The sequence below is a fragment of the Astatotilapia calliptera genome, chromosome 23 (genome assembly GCF_964374335.1).
Source record: "Astatotilapia calliptera chromosome 23, fAstCal68.1, whole genome shotgun sequence".
NCBI lineage: Eukaryota > Metazoa > Chordata > Actinopteri > Cichliformes > Cichlidae > Astatotilapia > Astatotilapia calliptera.
In genome coordinates this window covers 13549672-13562351 of record NC_137443.1, presented here as the reverse complement: position 1 = coordinate 13562351, position 12680 = coordinate 13549672, and the positions used below count along the sequence as shown (strand labels likewise).

General features: G+C 40.5%; 1 long non-coding RNA gene across 1 annotated transcript; it reads right to left on the bottom strand.

The window, feature by feature from the left end:
* Nucleotides 1–2707: 2707 nt before the first annotated feature.
* Nucleotides 2708–11503, bottom strand: LOC145424272 (uncharacterized). Its single transcript, XR_013905293.1, has 3 exons — nucleotides 11365–11503; nucleotides 3010–3111; nucleotides 2708–2814 (listed from the first exon to the last, which is right to left on the bottom strand). It is a non-coding gene; the product is annotated as an uncharacterized LOC145424272 (long non-coding RNA).
* Between the last annotated feature and the right edge of the window lie 1177 nt (nucleotides 11504–12680).

Below are 12680 nucleotides of genomic sequence, written 5' to 3'. Positions count from 1 at the left end.
TGATGTGTAATTTGCTGCTGGCAGGATAAATCCACAAGTAGACCTCGCGTCATTTTAAGGTGGACTCTGAGACAGAGCTTTCACAAAGTCCTAGTGCAGATGAAGGTTTACCTTAAAAGACAGCGCTGTAATCCTCTGGAGAATGCATTCACATGTTAACCGTCTAAATATGGAGGATGAAATCATCTTAAATATTTGATGTCTTATTTTTTCCAAATGTTTAATTCTTTTTGTTTAAAAGTTTGGCAACAGCTAAGCAAAAACTGAGCAGTACAGCAGGTCTGTATAAATATTGTGCTCAAAATCATGAAAAACTATACAAATTGTTGATATGATGTATTTTTCTTAACCGCAAGAAATTGAATAAAAAGACCATTTGCCATTCAGCTTTTTCAAAAAAAGCATCTGGTGTTAAAAATAAAAGCAAAACAAACAAACAAATACAAGACAGCAAACTTCTAAATGGACAGTGGATGGCAGCACAGTAGCTATTTCCATCTTTTATATACAGCCTTTAGCCCGAGAATGTTTTTTTTTCAACCACCACATGAAGTTTTCCATATATACTAAATTTACTATGTGGAAATTGCTTAGGGTGACCTAAGCAATTTCCACATAGTAATGGGCGCTGAAGTTAAGTGCGAGTCACTCCCACATACTCAATGCTGTGCTGTGAATTTTCACTACCATGCCAAGAAAATAGTCCCAAAGGAAAACACTGATTACCCCTGCTCGTGCAATGTGTGACTTAAAAAAAAAACACAAGAGCCAAGCTGCTTAGGGAAACTACTGAGCCGTTTTAAAGACATTAAACACTACATTTGTGACCTGTTTTGCATGGTTATAGGGAATTAGAGGAACAGCTTCAAGTTAGCATTTAATATCATAAAGAAAACCGTCAGCAGAGCAATATCCATTACAAACAGTAACACACATGACACACCTTTAGAACTTGTGAAAACCAGGCACAAATGCACATGGCACAAAGTACAGTGGATGATTGCAAAGTTTCCTCGCTGTTTGGCGAAAAACCATTATTACAGATCTCCTCAGTTTCTTCTGTTCCTGTGAAACAGCACTCCTGTAAAAGCATGACTGCTGTCAGAAGATGTGCTTGGATTATTTATGGAGTGAGGTGTGAGAATCATTTCTGCAGGTGTTGCTTTTGGTCACGCTTGCTTGTTTTATGTCCCAGTTTTAAAAAAAAAAAAAATCTAACAAGAAGACGTCACAAGGGGTCTGGAGCACATCTTTCACCTCATTAAGGTGCCAACACACTGTTTGGGTTTTTTGTATATGTAAATTTAATATGGACAAAAACACGTTTGGAGACTGGATTTATTTTATTTTCATTTATTAAATTAATTTAAAGATATATTGTTCATATGATTAATTATGAGTAGTGACCTGAGTACTGGATTATCAAATGTGAGGGATTCTTGGAAGAAATTATTGAAATATAGCTAAATATAGGGTCCTATTTTTAGCATATACTAATCCATCCAGACAATAATAATAATAATAATAATAATAAATTCCATCTTTTTCCTCTTCAGCTACATTTAAATAATACCAGTTTGTCCCAACTTCTTTTTACACATAGGTTGTACTTTTTACCCTGCTATATTATTCTTATGACTTTAAATGTTTTATTTCTAACCACAATGTTTTTAAATATATTAATTGCTTGGAAAATATGAATATTTATTGTAGTCATAAGACATCACTTGAAAATAAGTCAATGGTAAGTCATACAAATTTTTACACATATTTAATTATGTCATAAATTTGAAGAAACACACACATACAAACAGTGTGGTGACAGTTATGATCAAACTTAGGTTTCACATTTAAATTTTAGAAAATAAATATGTATATATATATTTTTACTACAGATAAAAGTTGCCAACTGTGTATCTAAATGTAATAGACAAAATGTCTGTGTGTTTATTTCTTCTACAACTTCTACACAATCAGGAGTTGCGATATAGCAGGTATATCTTGGAACTTGAAGGTTCTTCCTGTATTAGATTTTATGATGTCATCATGTTGCCAAGCAAGTTTTTATACACCAATTACAGTTGACGAAAGCATCATTTTAATTTCAACAGGATAAAATTACTCCTTTTTGACATTCACTCAAAAGTCTACCTGTTTGTTTGTTTTTAACTCTTCTTAATCTGATTAAATATATCAGATTACAATAATACAATAACAGTACATTAGTACAACTCCAAATCATAACAAAGATCACCTGAAGACGCTTTATATTGCAAGGTGAAACTCTACTACAATGATACTGAAAAAACTCCAACAATCAGAAGACCCCTTATGACCAAACACTTGGCAACAGTAGGGACGAAAAACTCCCTTTTAACAGGAAGAAACCTCAGGAATAACCAGGCTCAGTTAGAGTCAGCCATCAGTCTCTAACTGGTGAAAGAATTATTTTATAGAAAGTAGCAACATTTTTTACTTTAAAGGCAATTTTTCAGATACAATCCCAAACATTTGAAGCTTCCTGCTTCTTAAACATGGAATGGTTATTTGGATAAAAAAAACACCGTCAAACTGTACCTTTGGGTTCTCGGCTATAACTATCAATTATTTGATTGAGAAAATAATCAGCAATTTATGATTAATTAAACATTTTTATAAGAAGTTATTACCACAATAAAATGCCGCTTACAGTCACAGCAGACCAATGTTAGGGGTTCAATATACAACTTTTATTAGTGCAGTGAGGACAGAAATCCATTTGATCACGGTTCGCCTGAGAAACTGATCCCATGTGAGACGCCATCGTCAAAGCATCTAAAAATAAATAACAGCACATGCTCATCAGGAATGTGTCACTGCAGGAGTTCCACAAAAGTCAAAATGGAGCAGATCTGGGGGGGTATTTATAGACACTATTGTCTATTTAAAAATCTCTATTTAGAGCAGTTCTGTTGCTACTCTGAGAATGTAGGGCTTCATTCATGATACTTTGATCTGAATGTGACATACACGCTGTACAAGCCGAAGATCACACAGAGGTGGCGGCCGGGCCTCTGACTGAAAGTGGCTTCTCACGGTGTCGGTGTGCCGAGGTCTGAGCTCCGAAATCTCCTGCGTGCAAACGATTTGGCAAATGAAAGATCATTTAACGTAACTGGTTTCTAACATCAGGATGAGTAACATGAACATGCTGAAAAGATCTTTGATGCAGTATGTGAATAAAAAAATTTTTTGAATCAGATGTGCACAAATAAACACAAATAGGCATCTGTTTTTCATCTTCAAAGCCCATCATCATTCAGACAAGAGTCAGCAGCACTCCATTTGTTTACCGTGTTTGGCTAAAGAACACAGAAAAGTCTGTGTTTGTATAAATGCTTCATAATTTACCCACAGAGATATTAAATGTACAATTCACACCATACGTCAGAGTTTACACCTCTGTGGGTCTGTTTGAAGACACTTTGGCAAAACACTAAAGTCAGCATGAGCACATAACTGATATTTGCCTCTAAGACCTCAGCCACACAGGCCTGGAGACCAGGCAGCAACCTTTAGGGAAAACATGGCATTCCCTGAATGCTTGGCAAGTGGTTGCTGGAGGTTACTGGCTGTTGCTGGGTGAAATTAGTTGCAAAGAGGGTGCTGTACCAAAAGCCTCCTCATGATTGCTTTGGTTGCTAGCAGACTGCTAGACTGCAAGTCATTATTTCCCAGATAACTGCACTGTAGAAAAAAAAAGCTTGAAAAGGCACCAAAACCATAAACATCCAGAGATCCAGCTCAGAGACTGTAATAAGCTGAGGTTTAGCCGGCCTAGGTTGGCATCCAGATGTCAGTAAAAGCGGGCAGTGTCACAAGTCTGCAGAGCTTGTATATTGATGTGAAGTGTTAAGATTTAAAATTCAGACACACAGATGCAGATAGAGTAAACAGAAAACACACCTTTACTGCTGGATACGAGTCTAACAAAGTCATATAAAGTCAGACCCAGCAGGAGTCACACCAACAAAGCCACTGAGAGGGAAACGAGAAACTCTGACCAACACTAAGCAGGAGACAGCGCTATATATACACACAGGAGGGCAATCGGGGGGGGGGGGTGAGACAGCTGGGAAACACAAGACACAGCTCAACTAATCACGGAGGACAAGACAAGAGACACCAAACACAGAGCCTGAGACTAACAAGATACGCACACACAGGGGAGGAAGGATAAACAAAACTATAACCTGCAGGTTTTAGTACTTCCACAATGACTTCATGTATCAGATTGTTGCTTGAGTTGAAGCAAAACAAATCTTTTTGACCTGATGGTGGAAGAGGAAAAAAACTGTGGATTTTTTGGAAGACACTAAAGCATTAAGGTTATTCTTTGTATAAACACACTGGCTGAGAAAAACCAGTTTTCCCTGCCCAGTGTTTCATTCAAACTCTGTATGGAGAACAATGTCCTGTCTATTAATTACTCTGGGAAAAAGGCTCGTTTCTAAAGTCTGTCAGCTCAATAAAACTCAGTGAAGCTGGTATTTGGACACGAGCAGCTGCCAAGTAGATGCTGTTCCTCTCAGAAATGTCTTGAAACAGTTTGTACAGGAGTACAGTTTGTACACATTCCAAATGTGTACACTGTGTGGCCAAGTAAAAGAAATACAAATATTCAGCAATTCTTCTTATCTTTTGTGAGAAATGTTTCCATGTAACACATTGGAAGTTTCCGTTGCCTACTGGTGGTGGTCAGAGGGCCCGGTGGCGCCAGTGTCCGGCAGCCTCGCCTCTGTCAGTGCGCCCCAGGGTGGCTGTGGCTACAATGTAGCTGCCATCACCAGTGTGTGAATGTGTGTGTGGATCACTGGATGTGTAAAGTGCTTTGGGGTCCTTAGGGACTAGTAAAGCGCTATACAAATACAGGCCATTTACCATTTACACTTCCTTCTACATAAAAAAACAACAACACATAGATTTATAGCTAACAAATTTTGTTTCCAAGAAGTGAAATTTACATTTACAAACTCCTAAAAATGGATAGTGCGGCCAATTCCGAGCATACAGTGGGGCAAAAAAGTATTTAGTCAGCCACCGATTGTGCAAGTTCCCCCACTTAAAATGATGACAGAGGTCAGTAATTTGCACCAGAGGTACACTTCAACTGTGAGAGACAGAATGTGAAAAAAAAATCCATGAATCCACATGGTAGGATTTGTAAAGAATTTATTCGTAAATCAGGGTGGAAAATAAGTATTTGGTCACCTCAAACAAGGAAAATCTCTGGCTCTCACAGACCTGTAACGTCTTCTGTAAGAAGCTTTTCTGTCCCCCACTCGTTACCTGTATGAATGGCACCTGTTTGAACTCATCATCTGTATAAAAGACACCTGTCCACAGCCTCAAACAGTCAGACTCCAAACTCCGCCATGGCCAAGACCAAAGAGCTTTCGAAGGACACCAGGAAAAGTATTGTAGACCTGCACCAGACTGGGAAGAGTGAATCTACAATAGGCAAGCAGCTTGGTGTGAAAAAATCAACTGTGGGAGCAATCATCAGAAAATGGAAGACATACAAGACCACTGATAATCTCCCTCGATCTGGGGCTCCACGCAAGATCTCATCCCGTGGGGTCAAAATGATCATGAGAACGGTGAGCAAAGATCCCAGAACCACACGGGGGGACCTGGTGAATGACCTGCAGAGAGCTGGGACCAAAGTAACAAAGGTCACCATCAGTAACACACTACAACGGCAGGGAATCAAATCCCGCAGTGCCAGACGTGTTCCGCTGCTGAAGCCAGTGCATGTCCAGGCCCGTCTGAAGTTTGCCAGAGAGCACATGGATGATACAGCAGAGGATTGGGAGAATGTCATGTGGTCAGATGAAACCAAAGTAGAACTTTTTGGTATAAACTCAACTCGTCGTGTTTGGAGGAAGAAGAATACTGAGTTGCATCCCAAGAACACCATACCTACTGTGAAGCATGGGGGTGGAAACATCATGCTATGGGGCTGTTTTTCTGCCAAGGGGACAGGACGACTGATCCGTGTTAAGGACAGAATGAATGGGGCCATGTATCGTGAGATTTTGAGCCCAAACCTCCTTCCATCAGTGAGAACTTTGAAGATGAAACGAGGCTGGGTCTTCCAACATGACAATGATCCAAAACACACCGCCCGGGCAACAAAGGAGTGGCTCCGTAAGAAGCATTTGAAAGTCCTGGAGTGGCCTAGCCAGTCTCCAGACCTCAACCCCATAGAAAATCTGTGGCGGGAGTTGAAAGTCCGTGTTGCTCGGCGACAGCCCCAAAACATCACTGCTCTCGAGAAGATCTGCATGGAGGAATGGGCCAAAATACCAGCTACTGTGTGTGCAAACCTGGTAAAGACCTATAGTAAACGTTTGACCTCTGTTATTGCCAACAAAGGTTATGTTACAAAGTATTGAGTTGTATTTTTGTTATTGACCAAATACTTATTTTCCACCCTGATTTACGAATAAATTCTTTACAAATCCTACCATGTGGATTCATGGATATTTTTTTTTCACATTCTGTCTCTCACAGTTGAAGTGTACCTCTGGTGCAAATTACTGACCTCTGTCATCATTTTAGGTGGGGGAACTTGCACAATCGGTGGCTGACTAAATACTTTTTTGCTCCACTGTATGTCCCACTCTTTTTTTCCACAACTAAACACAAAACCTAATTTTTCAGCTCCTTTGACAAAATGCATGACTCAAAATGTATGTGGCAAAATGTCACAAACTCATCAAATCCACACAATGTCTGCAGCTCTCTCACACACACACAGTCAAAATTTTGTTAAAGGATATGCAAGTCAAGTTTTCCAAACTGCATGTGGCTGTCTCTCTGCAAAAAATACAAAATAAGAAGTAAAAACAGAAAAGGACCAGAGGAGAGATTGAGCCTAAATGCAGAATGTTCTGTGTCACACAGGCTCCTTTCACCATGGTAACTCATGCTGAACATGGATATGGTCAGAGTTTCAGGTTAAACTCGCCTGGAAGTTGATTTTTTTCAGCATGCTTTCAGTGTTATTAGGTGGTGCAGAAAGTGTATAAATGTTGTCATCGCTTTTACGCTCAAGGAAATGCAGAACATACGCCGAAAATACCTCTTCCATCAACCAATTTAATTTCACCTTACTGCTAACAAACTAAAGAGATTTCTACATCTCCTTTTTCAGGCTGTGGTACAGTAAGCTTTAATGTTCAACGTTTCTGAGCTTTCATCTGAGCCATTATCTTTGAAAAAAAAAAGCTGCAGCGCTGAGACCACACTCAGCCATAATATAATGAGCTGGAATTAAAATGTCAGTTTTACTGCTCTGTGCATGAAATCACCGGGTTAACGATTTTGTGCAGCATTAATGTTTTGTCTTATTTTGAACTGTGTTGTATTTCACTGTTTATAGCTTTTGTTCTGACCCAGGTCATAATTTTGTGTATTGTTTTTGCTCCTCCACACTTAATGGTGGCATTGTTCGTTTTCTCTGCATGGATTTCAAAGTCATGTGTAATCCCTCCAGCACACCCTGACTTTCTAGCTGACAGGCACTAGACACTTTATGCTTAATACCCAGCACTGATATGAAATTTGATCTGTGGTCAGTTTGAATGCATTTTGGCAAATCAAATGTGGAGAAAAACTTAACCAGTGCTTTCACCACAGGTTTTGCCCTCAATGAACGCAGCAGGGTGGCCTCGGGAAAACGTGTGGCGACATACAAAGTGATGAGTACATATTGAAGACCATCTTTGGTCCTACTCAGTCAAATACGGATTGGATGTGAAGAAGCTGGAGGGATTAACTTTTTGAGTTTACCACCCGTTAGACATATAAGACATGATCGACAGTATCTGGCAACATCAGATTGAAATCCTGGGCAGAGAAAATGGAGGAGCACTCTGTCATGAGTTTTCCTGATTCCTAAGTGTCCAGACAGATGGTGGTGATGGACCAGGCTTAAAACTTGTAGACCTGAGTGACCACTTCACACTCCATTCCAGACACTGGAGACCACTTACACAGCAAAAGACTGGTAAAATTGGTAAGACACAGGTTGGGTTACATGTGATTGTTTCTGGGCAGCAGACAAAGTAGCATCAGATACTTTAATGAGCTGCTTTCTGTCTATAGCCAGACTATAGCCAGACTGTGTCATCTGATGTGATACCAGATGACACAGTTTCATTTTTAACTTCAGGGGAAGGGCTAACAGGAGCATCAGACTCCACCACATCACCGAGCATAAGAGCCTGGGCACTAGTAACGATGCATGCCAGAAAAACTGAAGAGACACCAAGCCAAGAGGGGGCATGAAGGCAAGTATCAGCAGTTGGTTTTTCAGTGACTTCGGGCGTGGCAGGAAACACCTCTCCCCCAGCCAAATCACATCAAGATCAACATCAGCAACTGGCAGCTCGTCTGGCACTCCCACTCCCACTGTGCCAGACACCAAGGGGGAAAGTAGTATAACTGTATGAAGCAACACAAGCAAAATACTCCTTTTTATTCCCCACACTGGTCAGAAAAGGCACTATGCAGCGTGCCACAGAATCCTTTGCATCAGTATCTCTTAAAATAGTGATCGCAACTTGGTCCACCTCACTGGCAGTCAGTGAAAAAAAACCTGCAGAGTTAAAAGGCTTGGACACTTTATCTATCTCTTCCGAGTGGGGTTTTAAGTTTGTTTGAGCCAGCTGATGCAAAGAAAGCCTGGCTGTGTTGAACTTTGTGCGCAGTTACACTCCTCTGACAGCAGCATGTACCTTTGAGCAGAGATAAAACTGTTTTGATACATTTTTTGTGGTTTTACCAGAAGAATTAAAGGTTTTGCGAAACGTTTCTTTCGTGTGTGTCTTTGCCATTAAAAAAAAAAACCCTAATTGAAGACTGCTGTTTGTTTCCTGTTTCTTAACTGTGAGTCAGGGTTGCTTTCTTTTAATGACTGCAATAACTGTAAACTTACCCTTTAATGAGGCTTTTTTCTTCTTCAAGAAAGACCCCAAATCTAAAACAGTTACTTTGAAGGAGAAATATTATGCTCATTTCCTGCCCCATATATTATTTTAAAAGTAGCTTTCTGTGGTTCACATTTCGGGATGTCTGTCTTAATTTGTTTAAATGTTTGAATACATGCGAGATATTTCATATTTGACTATAAAAATGAATAATTATTTTTTTGGGACAATAAGCAGCACTTCCCACAGCTCTCCATCTACTGAGAAGCACAGAAGATTTTCTGGATTTTCACCAGAAAAGGTGTTAGGCTTGGCCCTGCTGCGTTAACAGGGTGCTATCCACTCGTTCTACCCCCTACTGTGTGTTTCAAAGCCTGAACAGCTGTGTGATGTATGTCTACCAGCAGCTCTGCTTCAGACTTCAGATGCCCCATCGATCTACTATACGTTCTCTAATTATCTTCTATAATTAAGGACCAAAAGTGGACCAGGGTGAGCAGATAAAGTAGAATGGCATCATTGTCATTGTGAGCAGAGCAAACAGCAAAACTTAGCAATGTGGCTCCAACATGGTGTTTAAAATAAACCACTGAAGACCAAAATGCAGATGAATAAATACCATTATTCATCTGCATTTTATAAATATTTAAAATGGACAGAAATGCAGCATAGTTTGCTGTCAGTACAGACATTTATCAAAAAAAGTGTTTAGGTCTTTGGAAAGAAAGAGTCTCTGAATCTACAGGTGGGTGTTTTGGCTGATATGAAGCTTCTTCCAGAGGGTAACAGATGGTGAGCAGTCCCTGATAATGTTTTTTTGTTCTTTTGCGGTAGTGAGAGTTGGTTATGTCCTCCAGGGATGGCAGCTGGCAACCAATGATTTGTTCTGTTGTTCTCACCACTCCTTCCAAAGCTTTTTTGTTTGCGACAGAGCAGCCTGAACAGCACATTGGTAAGCAGTATGTTAAAAGAAACTCAACTGCAGTATATTAAAAACACATGAGTAGTCTCCTCTCCATGTTGCTCTTCCTGAGTGGAGTCTCTGATGTTCCCTCTTCACCTCTTCACGAGTAGTGTTGGCTGACCAATTGGCTGAAATTTCCCATTAGCACAGAGTGGGGCTGGAGGTGGTCTGAGTTACACTTTTTCCTGTTGTTCAGTATTACCTCTTTGGTTTTAGTGTTGTTCAACAAAAGACTGCTGATAGTCACTGAATTATCTCTGTATGCTAACTCATCTTGAGCCTGAGGAACAGTGACCACGATGGTGATGGATGAGTGGACAGGACTACAATCATATATATTTAGAGTGGGTTAAAAAAAAAAAAGGACTCAGCACACAGCCCTGTGTAGCTCCAGAGTGATGGATAAGCAAGTGCGGGGCCCAAGTTTGATGCTCTGAGAATTATTTCTTATGAAGGCAGTGATCCAGACACAGATGGTAGGAAGAAAGCCCAGGTTTGTTGACTCAGATGTCTGGGGTGACCAATTTTTAAGAACAAAGGTGATGTGTAGATACAAAGTTGATGATCCATACCATCAAGCTGTGCAAAAGATTTGTTGGGGTTAGGATAAGGAGACAGGTGACGATCATTGAGCAGTAGGATTGTTTCATCCTGAGAAAGAGCGTGCTTTCTTAGTGAGCACTGGTGGAGTATCAAGGGCTAATACAAAGTTTTGGACTCAGAAGTGGGCACGATAGGCAACAGATCACTCACAGTAAAGACTTTATTTAATACAAAGGACTTGGGCAACAGGTAACCACAAGGAGTGAGCATCACGCGGGATAGATTCATTGGTAACAAGGAGTGAAGATTCTGGAAGGGAGGCATCCAGGTGAGTGTCCAGTGGAGCAGGTGAGTGTGCTGTGCAGTCTGTCCTTAAACTGCAGGCTCTTAACTGCAGGTAATGACATGCAGGTGTGTCTGCAAAGAGCAGGAAACCAGCTCACCAGAAGGGAGGTACCTGGATGCAGAGGCAGGAATGGAAAAACAACCTGACACTCAGCCTGGATGATGACACGGAGAAGTACAGAGAAGGTCGGAAAGAGCTTCACTGTGTGGATCAGTGAAAGCAGATGATTGGCTGCTGAGATAGGAACTGTGGTACTGCACGAGGAAGTCATGAGTGGCAGAGAAGAATATGAAGGTGGTACAGGACATGTATGAGGACAGTGACGGGTGTTAATGTTTATTTGGAAGGGCAATGAATATTAATTAACATGAGCACTTAGATTAATCATATAAATATACAGATTTAGCTGCACAGGCTAATTTTCATGTGCTGTCCCTGGCAGGTTGATGGCATATAAGATTATTAAACAAAACCAAAAATACAGCAATCTGTGAGCATAATTAAAGACAGAAACATTTATAAAATAAAACACATACCCCATACAGGTCTGGGTGGTAGGTCTGAGCCCCTTCTTGTTTGCAGTGTGATGGACAGGTTGTCAGATCAGGTAAGGCAGAAGTCTCCAAGGACTCCATGATGTTTGCAGATGCCATCCAAAGAAAGAGATAGACAAGATGGTAGCGAGACCTGCTGTGATATATTGTTTGGAGATGATGGCACTGACAACAAGACAAGAGGTTGAGCTGGATGTGGCAGAGCTGAAGATTTTCGGATCTTCATTGTTACTAGAATGTACAGGATTGGAAATGAGTGTGTCAGAGGGACAGCTCAGGTCGGGCGGATTTGAAGGCAAAGCTAGAGAGGCCAGGCTGAGATGGTTTGGACATGTGCAGAGGAGGGATAGTGGATATATTGGACATATATTAGACAAAGGATGCAGAAGATGGAACAGCCAGGCAGGAGGAAAAGTGAAAGAACATAGAGAAGGTTGATGGATGTAGGAAATGTGATGAAGGATGTTAGGGATAGGGTGAGAGTTTAGTTTAGAAACTACTGCTTTGAGGCAGGTTTCATCTGATTGGTTTGAACAGTGAGTGGGAGGGGCTTCAATACTCTCAGCCAGAGATGCGTGACCATATTGGGGATTTGTGCTCTCTTTCACATCATACAGAGCTAACTGTATTGATGAAAACTTTTAAACTGAGTGGGAACCAGTTTAAAATGAACATCCAGTACTGGAACAAAAAATAAGGAAGAGAACATCATTTCCTTAAACAAGTTAGTAATTTATCCTTTATCCAAATAGTTATTTTCCCATACAGAGTAAGGAATATTAGCTATCACTTTCAGAACATATAATGCTGTTACTCATAAGGCTGATAATATTGATGATTGCTTCTCTCACCCCAACCGGTCACAGTAGATGGCCCCGCCCCTCACTGAGCCTTGTTCCGCCGGAGGTTTCTTCCTGTTAAAAGGGAGTTTTTCCTTCCCACTGTCACCAAAATGCTTGCTCATAGGATTGTTTTGTTTTTCTCTGTATGTATTATTGTAGAGTCTACCTTACAATATGAAACGCCTTGAGGCGACTGATGTTGTTTGGTGCTGCATAAATAAAACTGAATTGAGTTAAATTGATGACAAGGCTAACACTCATCTTGTTGTTGTGTTACACAGTTGTGAAATGGAAAAGGCTGCGATAGAGTTTGAGGGTGTGGTTAAAAAATAAGCATTTAACAGTCGGAGAGTTTAGGAGTCAAAATGGTTACCATGGTTATATCGGTTTCCAGTAACTGGTGCAATGGGCGTGATTTCATCAGAGTGAGTATGGCTCAGATATTTCCTGTGACTT